Here is a 14,319-nt window from a genome sequence, read left to right as displayed (position 1 = left end):
GGGCGTATGCGTTTTTTCCTGAATATATTCAGGAAAAAACGCATACGCCCTTTTTGGCCAAGTGCATCATTGTGGACGTTCTGCCTCTTTTCCTATGCTTTACATGCAATTCCAGTCTACCTCCTGAAATAGGTTTCCTGCAATTCTGCCCCGCTTTCAAGTGCTCTTGGCAGCCTTACTTCACTATATTTTTGGACGATAGCTGTCATTTATAACTCTGCAGGTTTGTGAATGACAGTGTCCCGGAGCTCCTTTCTTCAACTCGCTTTCTTGTGAGCCAGCCGCAACACCGCAGGATTGCTTCAGGCCCTAGTGTGGTTCCGGCATGGCACGCTGAGCTTAGGTTAATTCCTCTTCCTGGTGGGAAATGAGAGTTAAATTTGCCCGTCCAGACACCTCCAGCTAGTCTCTCATTGGTTCTCCCTATTCCTGTTCATTTTCCGCAGAAATTGCAAACTGGGCCAAACAGGAGGTTAAAGGCACTGACTCTCCAAGTGTGGAGAGTGTTAGTAAAGCGTCTGGAATGTTGCACCCGAGTACCAGGGGACGAAAACTGAGACACATTTGAACACGTTTCCCGATCACACGGTGGATCATACTCTGGGTTCCACATGCATGTTTTAGCTGAAGGAAGAATCCCTTAAACATGGAGAGTTGAGACCCATGGAATGGGTACCATGCAATATGACTTCAAAGGGTCTGCATTTGCTCACCGAACCTCACCAATTCTATCACTGCTGCATTTATGCCACTGTACACACGCTTGATTCTCTTTCGGAGACATATAAATCCATAGGTTTTCAGATTCTTACTAGTCAGGTATATTCTTAGACGTTTAATATGGGGTGTTGAGTGCACTTCGTTGAGCAATGTGTAGCTCTTGTCTATTACATATTTAGCTTATGGAACGGTATCTGTGCTAATTTCAATCTCTGGTTTTATGCAGCACCCAAACTCACCTTTCCCCTTAAGCAAGCATAAGTTGGTTTTCTACATTTGAGACCCTGTTCTGTTTTGTAATTCAGTTCCTGGGTAGCCAAGTTTATATTCCATGTAGTAGTGTTATCTTATGATGTTTCTTTTTCTGTGTGACTTATTTCACTTAGAATCATCGTACCTGAATCCACTCATTATGCTGCCACGGGCCTGATGACATAGATTTCATTGCTGAGTGATATTGCATTGTACGTAAGTACCACAACTTCTTTATCCATTTTTCACTTTCTGTGATATTGAACTTGAGCCGTAAACGAGGTTCTTGTAATCAGAGCCGTCCCAAACTTTGGGGTGGCTGTGTCTTTTTGATTTTAATTTCCCTAAGCTATAGGACCATAAGTGGAAGTGCCCTAGGCTGTGTTGTTTTGTTTTTTAGATGTTTCAGGAAACACCATACATTCTGCAGAGTGGCTGTTGGCAATTTACATCCCGCCCATCAGCATAACAAGGCTCCGAGTTCTCCATGGCCTATCCTGCCTTTCTGGATTTTACACTTTTTTCAGATGGCCCTTTTGACCGGGGGGCAGTGAGACTTCATTGTAGTGCACATTTCCTTTGCAAGCTTGCTTGGTTGGCCAAAAAAGGCGTATGCGTTTATTCCTGAATATATTCAGGAGAAAACGCATATGCCCTTTTTGGCCAAGTGCATCATTGTGGACGTTCTGCCTCTTTTCCTATGCTTTACATGCAATTCCAGTCTACCTCCTGAAATCGGTTTCCTGCAATTCTGCCGCGCTTTCAAGTCCTCTTGGCAGCCTTACTTCAATATATTTTTGGACGATAGCTGTCATTTATAACTCTGCAGGTTTGTGAATGACAGTGCCCCTGAGCTCCTTTCTTCAACTCGCTTTCTTGTGAGCTGGCCGCAACACCGCAGGATTGCTTCAGGCCCTAGTGTGTTTCCGGCATGGCACGCTGAGCCCTTGGTTAATTCCTCTTCCTGGTGGGAAATGAGAGTTAAATTTGCCCGTCCAGACACCTCCAGCAAGTCTCTCATTGGTTCTCCCTATTCCTGTTCATTTTCCGCAGAAATTGCAAACTGGGCCAAACAGCAGTTTAAAGGCACTGACTCTCCAAGTGGGGAGAGTGTTAGTAAAGCGTCTGGAATGTTGCTCCCGAGTACCAGGGGACGAAAACTGAGACACATTTGAACACGTTTCCCGATCAAACGGTGGATCATACTCTGGGTTCCACATGCATGTTTTAGCTGAAGGAAGAATCCCTTAAACCTGGAGAGTTGAGACCCATGGAATGGGTACCATGCAATATGACTTCAAAGGGTCTGCATTTGCTCACCGAACCTCACCAATCCTATCACTGTTGCGTTTATGCCACTGAACACATTCTTGATTCTCTTTCGGAGACATATAAATCTATAGGTTTTAAGATTCTTACTAGTCAGGTATATTCTTAGGCGTTTAATATGGGGTGTTGAGTCCACTTCGTTGAGCAAGGAGTAGCTCTTGTCTATTACATATTTGGCTTATGGAACGGTATCTGTGCTAATTTCAACCTCTGGTTTTATGCAGCATCCCAACTCACCTTTCCCCTTAAGCAAGCATAAGTTGGTTTTCTACATTTGAGACACTGTTCTGTTTTGTAATTCAGTTCCTGTGTAGCCAAGTTTACATTCCGTGTATTAGTGATATCTTATGGTGTTTCTTTTTCTGTGTGCCTTATTTCACTTAGAATGATCGTACCTGAATCCACTCATTATACTGCTACGGGCCTGATGACATAGATTTCATTGCTGAGTGATATTGCATTGTACGTAAGTATCACAACTTCCTTATCCATTTTGCGCTTTCTGTGATATTGAACTTGTACCGTAAACGAGGTCCTTGTAAACAGAGCCGTCCCAAATTTTGGGGTGACTGTGTCTTTTTTATTTTAATTTCCCTAAGCTATAGGGCCATAAGTGGAAGTGCCCTAGGCTCTGTTGCTTTGTTTTATAGATGTTTCAGGAAACACCATACATTTCTCCAGAGTGGCTGTTGGAAATTTACATCCCGCCCATCAGCAAAACAAGGCTCCCAGTTCTCCATGGCCTGTGCTGCCTCTCTGGATTTTACACTTTTTTCAGATGGCCCTTTTGATCGGGGGGCAGTGAGACTTCATTGTAGTGCTGATTTCCTTTGCAAGCTTGCTTGGTTGGCCAAAAAGGGCGTATGCGTTTTTTCCTGAATATATTCAGGAAAAAACGCATAAGCCATTTTTGCCCAAGTGCATCATTGTGGACGTTCTGCCTCTTTTCCTATGCTTTACATGCAATTCCAGTCTACCTCCTGAAATCGGTTTCCTGCAATTCTGCCCCGATTTCAAGTCCTCTTGGCAGCCTTACTTCAATATATTTTTGGACGATAGCTGTCATTTATAACTCTGCAGGTTTGTGAATGACAGTGCCCCTGAGCTCCTTTCTTCAACTCGCTTTCTCGTGAGCTGGCCGCAATACCGCAGGATTGCTTCAGGCCCTAGGGTGGTTCCGGCATGGCACCCTGAGCCTTTGGTTAATTCCTCTTCCTGGTGGGAAATGAGAGTTAAATTTGCTCATCCAGACACCTCCAGCTAGTCTCTCATTGGTTCTCCCTATTCCTGTTCATCTTCCGCAGAAATTGCAAACTGCGCCAAACAGGAGGTTAAAGGCACTGACTCTCCAAGTGGGGAGAGTGTTAGTAAAGCGTCTGGAATGTTGCACCTGAGTACCAGGGGACGAAAACTGAGACACATTTGAACACGTTTCCCGATCACACGGTGGATCATACTCTGGGTTCCACATGCATGTTTTAGCTGAAGGAAGAAACCCTTAAACCTGGAGAGTTGAGACCCATGGAATGGGTACCATGCAATATGACTTCAAAGGGTCTGCATTTGCTCACCGAACCTCACCAATCCTATCACTGCTTCGTTTATGCCTCTGTACACACGCTTGATTCTCTTTCGGAGACATATAAATCCATAGGTTTTAAGATTCTTACAAGTCAGGTATATTCTTAGGTGTTTAATATGGGGTGTTGAGTCCACTTCATTGAGCAAGGAGTAGCTCTTGTCTATTACATATTTGGCTTATGGAATGGTAGCTGTGCTAATTTCAATCTCTGGTTTTATGCAGCACCCCAACTCACCTTTCCCCTTAAGCAAGCATAAGTTGGTTTTCTACATTTGAGACCCTGTTCTGTTTTGTAATTCAGTTCCTGTGTAGCCAAGCTTACATTCCGTGTAGTAGTGATATCTTATGATGTTTCTTTTTCTTTGTGACTTATTTCACTTAGAATCATCGTACCTGAATCCACTCATTATTCTGCTATGGGCCTGATGACATAGATTTCATTGCTGAGTGATATTGCATTGTACGTAAGTACCACAACTTCTTTATCCATTTTTCGCTTTCTGCGATATTGAACTTGTACCGTAAACGAGGTTCTTGTAAACACAGCCGTCCCAAACTTTGGGGTGGCTGTGCCTTTTTGATTTTAATTTCCCTAAGCTATAGGACCATAAGTGGAAGTGCCCTAGGCTCTATTGCTTTGTTTTTTAGATGTTTCAGGAAACACCATACACTTCTCCAGAGTGGCTGTTGGCAATTTACATCCCGCCCATCAGCATAACAAGGCTCCCAGTTCTCCCTGGCCTGTCCTGACTTTCTTTATTTTACACTTTTTTCAGATGGCCCTTTTGATCGGGGGGCAGTGAGACTTCATTGTAGTGCAGATTTCCTTTGCAAGCTTGCTTGGTTGGCCAAAAAGGGTGTATGCGTTTTTTCCTGAATATATTCAGGAAAAAACGCATACGCCCTTTTTGGCCAAGTGCATCATTGTGGACGTTCTGCCTCTTTTCCTATGCTTTACATACAATTCCAGTCTACCTCCTGAAATCGGTTTCCTGCAATTCTGCCCCGCATTCAAGTCCTCTTGGCAACCATACTTCAATATATTTTTGGACGATAGCTGTCATTTATAACTCTGCAGGTTTGTGAATGACAGTGCCCCTGATCTCCTTTCTTCAACTCGCTTTCTTGTGAGCTGTCCGCAACACTGCAGGATTGCTTCAGGCCCTAGTGTGGTTCCGGCATGGCACGCTGAGCCTTTGGTTAATTCCTCTTCCTGGTTGGAAATGAGAGTTAAATTTGCCCGTCCAGACACCTCCAGCTAGTCTCTCATTGGTTCTCCCTATTCCTGTTCATTTTCCGCAGAAATTGCAAACTGGGCCAAACAGGAGGTTAAAGGCACTGACTCTCCAAGTGGGGAGAGTGTTAGTAAAGCGTCTGGAATGTTGCACCTGAGCACCAGGGGACGAAAACTGAGACACATTTGAACACGTTTCCCAATCACACAGTGGATCATACTCTGGGTATCACATGCATGTTTTAGCTGAAGGAAGAATCCCTTAAACCTGGAGAGTTGAGACCCATGGAATGGGTACCATGCAATATGACTTCAAAGGGTCTGCATTGGCTCACCGAACCTCACCAATCCTATCACTGCTGCATTTTGCCGCTGTACACACGCTTGATTCTCTTTCGGAGACATATACATCCATAGGTTTTAAGATTCTTACTAGTCAGGTATATTCTTAGGCGTTTAATATGGGGTGCTGAGTTCACTTCGTTGAGCAAGGAGTAGCTCTTCTCTATTACATATTTGGCTTATGGAAAGGTATCTGTGCTAATTTCAATCTCTGGTTTTATGCAGCAGCCCAACTCACCTTTCCCCTTAAACAAGCATAAGTTGGTTTTCTACATTTGAGACCCTGTTCTGTTTTGTAATTCAGTTCCTGTGTAGCCAAGTTTACATTCCGTGTAGCAGTGATATCTTATGATGTTTCTTTTTCTGTGTGAATTATTTCACTTAGACTCATCGTACCTGAATCCACTCATTATGCTGCTACGGGCCTGATGACATAGATTTCATTGCTGAGTGATATTGCATTGTACGTAAGTACCTCAACTTCTTTATCCATTTTTTGTTTTCTGCGATATTGAACTTGTACCGTAAACGAGGTTCTTGTAAACAGAGCCGTCCCAAACTTTGGGGTGGCTGTGTCTTTTTCATTTTAATTTCCCTAAACTATAGGACCATAAGTGGAAGTGCCCTAGGCTCTGTTGCTTTGTTTTTTAGATGTTTCAGGAAACACCATACACTTCTCCAGAGTGGCTGTTGGCAATTTACATCCCGCCCATCAGCATAACAAGGCTCCCAGTTCTCCCTGGCCTGTCCTGCCTTTCTTTATTTTACACTTTTTTCAGATGGCCCTTTTGATCGGGGGGCAGTGAGACTTCATTGTAGTGCAGATTTCCTTTGCAAGCTTGCTTGGTTGGCCAAAAAGGGCGTATGCGTTTTTTCCTGAATATATTCAGGAAAAAACGCATACGCCCTTTTTGGCCAAGTGCATCATTGTGGACGTTCTGCCTCTTTTCCTATGCTTTACATACAATTCCAGTCTACCTCCTGAAATCGGTTTCCTGCAATTCTTCCCCGCATTCAAGTACTCTTGGCAACCATACTTCAATATATTTTTGGACGATAGCTGTCATTTATAACTCTGCAGGTTTGTGAATGACAGTGCCCCTGAGCTCCTTTCTTCAACTCGCTTTCTTGTGAGCTGGCCGCAACACCGCAGGATTGCTTCAGGCCCTAGTGTGGTTCCGGCATGGCACGCTGAGCCTTTGGTTAATTCCTCTTCCTGGTGGGAAATGAGAGTTAAATTTGCCCGTCCAGACACCTCCAGCTAGTCTCTCATTGGTTCTCCCTATTCCTGTTCATTTTCCGCAGAAATTGCAAACTGGGCCAAACAGGAGGTTAAACGCACTGACTCTCCAAGTGGGGAGAGTGTTAGTAAAGCATCTGGAATGTTGCACCCGAGTACCAGGGGACGAAAACTGAGACACATTTGAACACGTTTCCCAATCACACAGTGGATCATACTCTGGGTATCACATGCATGTTTTAGCTGAAGGAAGAATTCCTTAAACCTGGAGAGTTGAGACCCATGGAATGGGTACCATGCAATATGACTTCAAAGGGTCTGCATTTGCTCACCGAACCTCACCAATCCTATCAGTGCTTCGTTTATGCCTCTGTACACACGCTTGATTCTCTTTCGGAAACATATAAATCCATAGGTTTTAAGATTCTTACAAGTCAGGTATATTCTTAGGTGTTTAATATGGGGTGTTGAGTCCACTTCGTTGAGCAAGGAGTAGCTCTTGTCTATTACATATTTGGCTTATGGAATGGTAGCTGTGCTAATTTCAATCTCTAGTTTTATGCAGCACCCCAACTCACCTTTCCCCTTAAGCAAGCATAAGTTGGTTTTCTACATTTGAGACCCTGTTCTGTTTTGTAATTCAGTTCCTGTGTAGCCAAGCTTACATTCCGTGTAGTAGTGATATCTTATGATGTTTCTTTTTCTTTGTGACTTATTTCACTTAGAATCATCGTACCTGTATCCACTCATTATTCTGCTATGGGCCTGATGACATAGATTTCATTGCTGAGTGATATTGCATTGTACGTAAGTACCACAACTTCTTTATCCATGTTTCGCTTTCTGCGATATTGAACTTGTACCGTAAACGAGGTTCTTGTAAACACAGCCGTCCCAAACTTTGGGGTGGCTGTGCCTTTTTGATTTTAATTTCCCTAAGCTATAGGACCATAAGTGGAAGTGCCCTAGGCTCTATTGCTTTGTTTTTTAGATGTTTCAGGAAACACCATACACTTCTCCAGAGTGGCTGTTGGCAATTTACATCCCGCCCATCAGCATAACAAGGCTCCCAGTTCTCCCTGGCCTGTCCTGACTTTCTTTATTTTACACTTTTTTCAGATGGCCCTTTTGATCGGGGGGCAGTGAGACTTCATTGTAGTGCAGATTTCCTTTGCAAGCTTGCTTGGTTGGCCAAAAAGGGCGTATGCGTTTTTTCCTGAATATATTCAGGAAAAAACGCATACGCCCTTTTTGGCCAAGTGCATCATTGTGGACGTTCTGCCTCTTTTCCTATGCTTTACATACAATTCCAGTCTACCTCCTGAAATCGGTTTCCTGCAATTCTGCCCCGCATTCAAGTCCTCTTGGCAACCATACTTCAATATATTTTTGGACGATAGCTGTCATTTATAACTCTGCAAGTTTGTGAATGACAGTGCCCCTGATCTCCTTTCTTCAACTCGCTTTCTTGTGAGCTGTCCGCAACACTGCAGGATTGCTTCAGGCCCTAGTGTGGTTCCGGCATGGCACGCTGAGCCTTTGGTTAATTCCTCTTCCTGGTTGGAAATGAGAGTTAAATTTGCCCGTCCAGACACCTCCAGCTAGTCTCTCATTGGTTCTCCCTATTCCTGTTCATTTTCTGCAGAAATTGCAAACTGGGCCAAACAGGAGGTTAAAGGCACTGACTCTCCAAGTGGGGAGAGTGTTAGTAAAGCGTCTGGAATGTTGCACCTGAGCACCAGGGGACGAAAACTGAGACACATTTGAACACGTTTCCCGATCAAACGGTGGATCATACTCTGGGTTCCACATGCATGTTTTAGCTGAAGGAAGAATCCCTTAAACCTGGAGAGTTGAGACCCATGGAATGGGTACCATGCAATATGACTTCAAAGGGTCTGCATTGGCTCACCGAACCTCACCAATCCTATCACTGCTGCATTTTGCCGCTGTACACACGCTTGATTCTCTTTCGGAGACATATACATCCATAGGTTTTAAGATTCTTACTAGTCAGGTATATTCTTAGGCGTTTAATATGGGGTGCTGAGTCCACTTCGTTGAGCAAGGAGTAGCTCTTCTCTATTACATATTTGGCTTATGGAAAGGTATCTGTGCTAATTTCAATCTCTGGTTTTATGCAGCAGCCCAACTCACCTTTCCCCTTAAACAAGCATAAGTTGGTTTTCTACATTTGAGACCCTGTTCTGTTTTGTAATTCAGTTCCTGTGTAGCCAAGTTTACATTCCGTGTAGCAGTGATATCTTATGATGTTTCTTTTTCTGTGTGACTTATTTCACTTAGACTCATCGTACCTGAATCCACTCATTATGCTGCCACGGGCCTGATGACATAGATTTCATTGCTGAGTGATATTGCATTGTACGTAAGTACCACAACTTCTTTATCCATTTTTCACTTTCTGTGATATTGAACTTGAGCCGTAAACGAGGTTCTTGTAATCAGAGCCGTCCCAAACTTTGGGGTGGCTGTGTCTTTTTGATTTTAATTTCCCTAAGCTATAGGACCATAAGTGGAAGTGCCCTAGGCTGTGTTGTTTTGTTTTTTAGATGTTTCAGGAAACACCATACATTCTGCAGAGTGGCTGTTGGCAATTTACATCCCGCCCATCAGCATAACAAGGCTCCGAGTTCTCCATGGCCTATCCTGCCTTTCTGGATTTTACACTTTTTTCAGATGGCCCTTTTGACCGGGGGGCAGTGAGACTTCATTGTAGTGCACATTTCCTTTGCAAGCTTGCTTGGTTGGCCAAAAAAGGCGTATGCGTTTATTCCTGAATATATTCAGGAAAAAACGCATATGCCCTTTTTGGCCAAGTGCATCATTGTGGACGTTCTGCCTCTTTTCCTATGCTTTACATGCAATTCCAGTCTACCTCCTGAAATCGGTTTCCTGCAATTCTGCCGCGCTTTCAAGTCCTCTTGGCAGCCTTACTTCAATATATTTTTGGACGATAGCTGTCATTTATAACTCTGCAGGTTTGTGAATGACAGTGCCCCTGAGCTCCTTTCTTCAACTCGCTTTCTTGTGAGCTGGCCGCAACACCGCAGGATTGCTTCAGGCCCTAGTGTGTTTCCGGCATGGCACGCTGAGCCCTTGGTTAATTCCTCTTCCTGGTGGGAAATGAGAGTTAAATTTGCCCGTCCAGACACCTCCAGCAAGTCTCTCATTGGTTCTCCCTATTCCTGTTCATTTTCCGCAGAAATTGCAAACTGGGCCAAACAGGAGTTTAAAGGCACTGACTCTCCAAGTGGGGAGAGTGTTAGTAAAGCGTCTGGAATGTTGCTCCCGAGTACCAGGGGACGAAAACTGAGACACATTTGAACACGTTTCCCGATCAAACGGTGGATCATACTCTGGGTTCCACATGCATGTTTTAGCTGAAGGAAGAATCCCTTAAACCTGGAGAGTTGAGACCCATGGAATGGGTACCATGCAATATGACTTCAAAGGGTCTGCATTTGCTCACCGAACCTCACCAATCCTATCACTGTTGCGTTTATGCCACTGAACACATTCTTGATTCTCTTTCGGAGACATATAAATCTATAGGTTTTAAGATTCTTACTAGTCAGGTATATTCTTAGGCGTTTAATATGGGGTGTTGAGTCCACTTCGTTGAGCAAGGAGTAGCTCTTGTCTATTACATATTTGGCTTATGGAACGGTATCTGTGCTAATTTCAACCTCTGGTTTTATGCAGCATCCCAACTCACCTTTCCCCTTAAGCAAGCATAAGTTGGTTTTCTACATTTGAGACACTGTTCTGTTTTGTAATTCAGTTCCTGTGTAGCCAAGTTTACATTCCGTGTATTAGTGATATCTTATGGTGTTTCTTTTTCTGTGTGCCTTATTTCACTTAGAATGATCGTACCTGAATCCACTCATTATACTGCTACGGGCCTGATGACATAGATTTCATTGCTGAGTGATATTGCATTGTACGTAAGTATCACAACTTCCTTATCCATTTTGCGCTTTCTGTGATATTGAACTTGTACCGTAAACGAGGTCCTTGTAAACAGAGCCGTCCCAAATTTTGGGGTGACTGTGTCTTTTTTATTTTAATTTCCCTAAGCTATAGGGCCATAAGTGGAAGTGCCCTAGGCTCTGTTGCTTTGTTTTATAGATGTTTCAGGAAACACCATACATTTCTCCAGAGTGGCTGTTGGAAATTTACATCCCGCCCATCAGCAAAACAAGGCTCCCAGTTCTCCATGGCCTGTGCTGCCTCTCTGGATTTTACACTTTTTTCAGATGGCCCTTTTGATCGGGGGGCAGTGAGACTTCATTGTAGTGCTGATTTCCTTTGCAAGCTTGCTTGGTTGGCCAAAAAGGGCGTATGCGTTTTTTCCTGAATATATTCAGGAAAAAACGCATAAGCCATTTTTGCCCAAGTGCATCATTGTGGACGTTCTGCCTCTTTTCCTATGCTTTACATGCAATTCCAGTCTACCTCCTGAAATCGGTTTCCTGCAATTCTGCCCCGATTTCAAGTCCTCTTGGCAGCCTTACTTCAATATATTTTTGGACGATAGCTGTCATTTATAACTCTGCAGGTTTGTGAATGACAGTGCCCCTGAGCTCCTTTCTTCAACTCGCTTTCTCGTGAGCTGGCCGCAATACCGCAGGATTGCTTCAGGCCCTAGGGTGGTTCCGGCATGGCATGCTGAGCCTTTGGTTAATTCCTCTTCCTGGTGGGAAATGAGAGTTAAATTTGCTCATCCAGACACCTCCAGCTAGTCTCTCATTGGTTCTCCCTATTCCTGTTCATCTTCCGCAGAAATTGCAAACTGCGCCAAACAGGAGGTTAAAGGCACTGACTCTCCAAGTGGGGAGAGTGTTAGTAAAGCGTCTGGAATGTTGCACCTGAGTACCAGGGGACGAAAACTGAGACACATTTGAACACGTTTCCCGATCACACGGTGGATCATACTCTGGGTTCCACATGCATGTTTTAGCTGAAGGAAGAAACCCTTAAACCTGGAGAGTTGAGACCCATGGAATGGGTACCATGCAATATGACTTCAAAGGGTCTGCATTTGCTCACCGAACCTCACCAATCCTATCACTGCTTCGTTTATGCCTCTGTACACACGCTTGATTCTCTTTCGGAGACATATAAATCCATAGGTTTTAAGATTCTTACAAGTCAGGTATATTCTTAGGTGTTTAATATGGGGTGTTGAGTCCACTTCATTGAGCAAGGAGTAGCTCTTGTCTATTACATATTTGGCTTATGGAATGGTAGCTGTGCTAATTTCAATCTCTGGTTTTATGCAGCACCCCAACTCACCTTTCCCCTTAAGCAAGCATAAGTTGGTTTTCTACATTTGAGACCCTGTTCTGTTTTGTAATTCAGTTCCTGTGTAGCCAAGCTTACATTCCGTGTAGTAGTGATATCTTATGATGTTTCTTTTTCTTTGTGACTTATTTCACTTAGAATCATCGTACCTGAATCCACTCATTATTCTGCTATGGGCCTGATGACATAGATTTCATTGCTGAGTGATATTGCATTGTACGTAAGTACCACAACTTCTTTATCCATTTTTCGCTTTCTGCGATATTGAACTTGTACCGTAAACGAGGTTCTTGTAAACACAGCCGTCCCAAACTTTGGGGTGGCTGTGCCTTTTTGATTTTAATTTCCCTAAGCTATAGGACCATAAGTGGAAGTGCCCTAGGCTCTATTGCTTTGTTTTTTAGATGTTTCAGGAAACACCATACACTTCTCCAGAGTGGCTGTTGGCAATTTACATCCCGCCCATCAGCATAACAAGGCTCCCAGTTCTCCCTGGCCTGTCCTGACTTTCTTTATTTTACACTTTTTTCAGATGGCCCTTTTGATCGGGGGGCAGTGAGACTTCATTGTAGTGCAGATTTCCTTTGCAAGCTTGCTTGGTTGGCCAAAAAGGGTGTATGCGTTTTTTCCTGAATATATTCAGGAAAAAACGCATACGCCCTTTTTGGCCAAGTGCATCATTGTGGACGTTCTGCCTCTTTTCCTATGCTTTACATACAATTCCAGTCTACCTCCTGAAATCGGTTTCCTGCAATTCTGCCCCGCATTCAAGTCCTCTTGGCAACCATACTTCAATATATTTTTGGACGATAGCTGTCATTTATAACTCTGCAGGTTTGTGAATGACAGTGCCCCTGATCTCCTTTCTTCAACTCGCTTTCTTGTGAGCTGTCCGCAACACTGCAGGATTGCTTCAGGCCCTAGTGTGGTTCCGGCATGGCACGCTGAGCCTTTGGTTAATTCCTCTTCCTGGTTGGAAATGAGAGTTAAATTTGCCCGTCCAGACACCTCCAGCTAGTCTCTCATTGGTTCTCCCTATTCCTGTTCATTTTCCGCAGAAATTGCAAACTGGGCCAAACAGGAGGTTAAAGGCACTGACTCTCCAAGTGGGGAGAGTGTTAGTAAAGCGTCTGGAATGTTGCACCTGAGCACCAGGGGACGAAAACTGAGACACATTTGAACACGTTTCCCAATCACACAGTGGATCATACTCTGGGTATCACATGCATGTTTTAGCTGAAGGAAGAATCCCTTAAACCTGGAGAGTTGAGACCCATGGAATGGGTACCATGCAATATGACTTCAAAGGGTCTGCATTGGCTCACCGAACCTCACCAATCCTATCACTGCTGCATTTTGCCGCTGTACACACGCTTGATTCTCTTTCGGAGACATATACATCCATAGGTTTTAAGATTCTTACTAGTCAGGTATATTCTTAGGCGTTTAATATGGGGTGCTGAGTTCACTTCGTTGAGCAAGGAGTAGCTCTTCTCTATTACATATTTGGCTTATGGAAAGGTATCTGTGCTAATTTCAATCTCTGGTTTTATGCAGCAGCCCAACTCACCTTTCCCCTTAAACAAGCATAAGTTGGTTTTCTACATTTGAGACCCTGTTCTGTTTTGTAATTCAGTTCCTGTGTAGCCAAGTTTACATTCCGTGTAGCAGTGATATCTTATGATGTTTCTTTTTCTGTGTGAATTATTTCACTTAGACTCATCGTACCTGAATCCACTCATTATGCTGCTACGGGCCTGATGACATAGATTTCATTGCTGAGTGATATTGCATTGTACGTAAGTACCTCAACTTCTTTATCCATTTTTTGTTTTCTGCGATATTGAACTTGTACCGTAAACGAGGTTCTTGTAAACAGAGCCGTCCCAAACTTTGGGGTGGCTGTGTCTTTTTCATTTTAATTTCCCTAAACTATAGGACCATAAGTGGAAGTGCCCTAGGCTCTGTTGCTTTGTTTTTTAGATGTTTCAGGAAACACCATACACTTCTCCAGAGTGGCTGTTGGCAATTTACATCCCGCCCATCAGCATAACAAGGCTCCCAGTTCTCCCTGGCCTGTCCTGCCTTTCTTTATTTTACACTTTTTTCAGATGGCCCTTTTGATCGGGGGGCAGTGAGACTTCATTGTAGTGCAGATTTCCTTTGCAAGCTTGCTTGGTTGGCCAAAAAGGGCGTATGCGTTTTTTCCTGAATATATTCAGGAAAAAACGCATACGCCCTTTTTGGCCAAGTGCATCATTGTGGACGTTCTGCCTCTTTTCCTATGCTTTACAT

This window comes from Orcinus orca, chromosome 2 (assembly GCF_937001465.1).
Source record: "Orcinus orca chromosome 2, mOrcOrc1.1, whole genome shotgun sequence".
In the NCBI taxonomy this organism is placed as follows: Eukaryota; Metazoa; Chordata; class Mammalia; order Artiodactyla; family Delphinidae; genus Orcinus; species Orcinus orca.
Note: the sequence above shows the minus strand (reverse complement) of the source record.